The sequence below is a fragment of the Carlito syrichta genome, unplaced genomic scaffold (genome assembly GCF_000164805.1).
Source record: "Carlito syrichta isolate Samal-C Ts95f unplaced genomic scaffold, Tarsius_syrichta-2.0.1 Scaffold312209, whole genome shotgun sequence".
Lineage (NCBI taxonomy): Eukaryota > Metazoa > Chordata > Mammalia > Primates > Tarsiidae > Carlito > Carlito syrichta.
This window is the reverse complement of record NW_007256305.1, coordinates 509,960-514,289: the sequence shown is the minus strand read 5'-3', so window position 1 is coordinate 514,289 and position 4,330 is coordinate 509,960. Positions and strand designations below refer to the sequence as shown.

Here is a 4,330-nt window from a genome sequence, read left to right as displayed (position 1 = left end):
TGTAGAGATGAGATCTCGCTGCCCAGGCGGGTCTCGGCGGGCTCAGGCAATCCACTCACCTCGGCCTCCCAAAGGCGCGGGATTACAGGCTGAGCCACCGAGCCCGGCTAAACAAACACTTTTCTGTCAGCATGTCACCTTATAACTCTTGACAAGCCGAGACTAGGGACATTGAAACACCGGCAGCCCCTCAGCCAAGTGGCCCGATGTCATTGCTTCCCTGATAGCCTCACCAGAGCAAGTCCCAGGCTGTCCACGCACCATGCTGACACCCTGTGAGGGCCACAGGTGAGTGCCATCTCCAGGACCTGCATGCTACCCCGAGAGGCTGGGTATATGGAATATGGAGGTACCTATGAGAATCGCAGGAATGGGGTGATTTTATAAGGATGGTACCCATTTTCTTAGGAATGTTCCTATTGGCCAGACACAGTGCCTTATGCCTGTCATCTCAGCACTTTGGGAGACCAAGGCAATAGGATTTCCTGAGCTGAGGAGCTTGAGACCAGTCTGGGCAACATGGCAAGACCTTGTCTCTACAAAAAATAAAAAAATTAGCTGGACATGGTGGTGCTTGCCTGTAGTCCCAGCTACTTGGGAGGTTGAGGCAAGAGGATCACCTGAGTCCAGGAGTTGAGGCTGTGATGAGCCATGATCATTCCACTGCTGCACTCCAACCTGGGCGACAGAGTGAGACCCTGAATCAAAAAAAAAAAACAAAAAACTTTTCTCCAGAGACCATCCCATCAGCCTCTCAGTCAGGTGTTCCTAGTGCTTTATTTTGTACGATGAACTCTTTTGGCAGTTGGGGAAAGTCCACGGGCTCCTTCTCAGATTAATGTTTTTAACTAAATAAAGTTAAATATGTACGATCACAAAGCAAACCAGTGATATCAAAAGAATCAAGAGAAACCGAGTATGATGGGAGCATGGAGAAGCAAGAAAACGTGAAGGATGCGACCATGAAGTGAATGCTTAGTCTCAGAGACCAGAGGCTGTGAGTGTCCGGAGTCAACTGGCTTCTTAGACTGCCCAGAGATGCAATCATACTCTAAAGAAAGGTTAGATTAAAGTCCAGAAAGAAAGAAAAGAAAGATCCTAGCACGCTAAAGGAAAAAGTCCCCCAATACCCTTCCTGCTTATTCTTCCAGCGTAATACACAATTGGGTCCACCTTACCACGTCCTGGTTGAAACCAACTTTATCAACTTTTCCATTAAAGCCAAACTGGACTTAGTGCAGTCAATGATGGACTGTATGTATGCCAAGATTTGAATGATTACCATGCACACACAAAAAAACCTATGTAGATGACTGCCTAGTATAGAGAGTAACTCAGTACAAGTGTTACATTGTGGCCACAGTTGCCCAAGACCCTAAAAGTAGAATCTGGGCTGGGCTCGGTGGCTCAGCCTATAATCCCAGCACTTTGGGAGGCCAAGGCAAGTGGATTTCCTGAGCCTGTGGGTTCGAGACCAGCCCGGGCAACCTGGCGAAACCTCATCACTACACTAAATAAAAAATTAGCTGGGCGTGGTAGTAAGCATCTGTAGTTCCGGCTACTTGGAAGGCTGGGGCAGAAGGATTGCCTGAGCCCAGCAGGTCGAGGCTGCGGTGGCTGTGAGCGTGCCACTGCACTCCAGCCTGGGTGAAGGAATGAGACTCCAACTCAAAAAAAAAAAAAAAAAAGTAGAATCTGGAAGATCCCTGGAGTTCCTATCATGCACATTTCTATCTGTAGATACAACATCGAGCAGATGCTGAATGTCTGGTCCTTCCAAGACAAAGCTCCTCTGCCTTTTTCAACTACCTGTCTCTGTTGCCAGTTCATTAAACATGCAATAGCATGAATTATTATTCTAATCACCCATTTGCTCCATTATGAACTGAGTATGGATTAATAAACTCATTTTTTAATGCTGTTTTGAAAAAAAGAGAATCAAGAGACGGTTATTAAAATCTCAACAACGAAAACAACAGATTTGTGATACGCTTCTTCATTCATATATTAAATGACAAGATCTAGCAGCCGGTCCTACAGCTACTGTAATTCTGAAGTCATGGGGGATGTAAACAGCATTTCAAGATATCTGCAACTAGTGAAATCTGGAAATGGCTGCCATGGGTGGCCTATGTTCTGTTGAAGAAAAGGATCAATTTCAGTTGGAGATGACTGAAAATAAACACACAGTATTTTCTCTGAACACATTCACAGAATTCTCTCCACGAAGGTTTGAGGCCTCCAAATGTATAGAGCCTCACGTTCTTAGCAAACTTTTCAAAGATAATGAGTTTCCGCTAGGCTCGGCGGGCCAGCCTGTGCACCAGCTCTGTTACGTGTGCAAAGGATGTCCCCTGCTGGTCAGAAGACTCGTAACCGTTCACCTGGACACTTAATTGGCCATGTTAGAAAACAATAGGCCAGGCAATTAATTCACGAACTCACATTAAGAAATGGAGCAGGAAGATTGCTAGTCGACCAGACTTGGGGACATCTGATCAGCACCGATGTAGAAGCCCTGGAGACTTCACGGGAAAGCGCTGATGGCTTGCGCTGTTGAGCCTTAGCAAAGGAAGACAAGATGTCAGCTCGGTAGGGCTGTCTTTAGAGGGGGCTGCTTTCCCTGCCTCTGGTCAACAACAAGGGAACTCTGCAGATCGCTGAAAGGTTCGATTCCCTCGTGGGCTTGTCTGGCCTGGATGTTTAGGATCTGCTTTTCTTGCTTGGAGCTTGGAGCCAAGTGGAAAAGAAGGAGAAGGGGAATTAGTTCAGGACTTACCCCGTGCAGCTGAGTGTTTTCACAGGCTCTTGCGTTGAATTCCTAGAGCAACTCTACATAGAGTTAACTATTATTTCCAGAATTTTAACAGGCTGGTCACCTGCCCATGGTCAACCTGGTTTAAAGGGTGCTGGACTGGGCGCGGTGGCTCATGCCTATAATCCTAGCACTTTGGGAGCTGGAGGTGAGAGGATTGCCTGAGCCCCAGGGTTCCAGATCAGCCTGGGCAACTTGGTGAGACCTTGTCTCTACATTAAATTAAGAAATGAACCGGGTGTGATGGCACACACCTGTGATTTCAGCTACTTGGGAGGCTGAAGTGGAAGGATGGTCTGAACCCAGGAGGTCAAGGCTGCAGAAGCAGTGAGCATGCCACTGCACTCCAGCCTGGGCGACAGAGTGAGACTCTGTCTCAAAAAAACAAACTAAAAAGACTGAGTGGTTCGTGAGTGGAGAGCCCATGGACCATCCAGACTGCCACCAAGGGCAGGGCAATGACATCCCCCCGGGAGGGCCCACTCCTGTTAGGGAAGCATTCTGGAGCCTATTGTCTAATTTGAATCTGGCTTCACCATTCACCGACACTGTAAACTCAGGCAAGTCTGGCTATCTTTTTGTGCCTCCATTTCCCCGTCTGTACTGAGAATAACAATAGCACCTATCAGAAGGGTTGTTGTAAAGATGAGATGTAAAGCCCCTAGAATAGTGCCCAATACCCGCAGGCATTCAGAAAATGATAGCTATTATTACTCTATGACAATATTGTCTCCTGAGAACTAAAGCAGGGACACAGTCACAGCTGCAGACAGCCTCAACCAGTGCTTGTCAACCACATGCGACATGGTCCCCCAGGGGACATTTGGCAACGTCTGGAGACAGTTTCATTGCCACAACTGCAAATGGGTAGAGGTCAGAGATAGTGTTCAATATCCTGCAATATACAGGCCAGCTTTCTACAGTAGAGAATTGTGTAGTCCCAAATATCCAGCATCTCAGGCAGAGAAACCCTGCCCCAAACTGAACACCTGTGAAGTAGAGACCATTTTGCCAGATATGATGAGGTGCTAAATTGAAACTCAAGGGGATGGGAGACAGACAACAAAAAACAAGAAACTATTAGATGATAATCAATGCTGTAATAAAAATAAACAGGATGGTAGGATGGTTGGGTCTTCTTTAGTTTGGATGGTCAGGGAAGTCTTTCGAGAGGGGGAGGCATTTAAACTGGAACCTGAATGACAGCAAGTGGCCAACCATGAAGGTCTGAGCAAACAGCATGACTGGCGGAGGAAATAGTTCCTGCAAATGTGCCCGGGTAGAGACAGCCCGGATGTGATCAAGAAACAGAAAGGATGGGGGATTACAGAATAGTGGGAGGAGGGGAGACAGGGGTCAAACAATCCCAATAAGGCCCCATGGAATTGGATGAGGCCATGTCTTGGGATATTCCCTTGGGAAAAGAAATTGCCCCTAGTACTTGATCATAACTAAAATATGTGACCTGTTATATGGTATTATTTTATTTTATTTTACTTTTGAGGTGGTAGTCTC

General features: G+C 46.7%; 1 pseudogene; it reads left to right on the top strand.

The window, feature by feature from the left end:
- The first annotated feature begins 929 nt into the window (after window positions 1-929).
- On the top strand, window positions 930-2,544 carry LOC110596691 (annotated as a pseudogene).
- The last annotated feature ends 1,786 nt before the right edge of the window (window positions 2,545-4,330 follow it).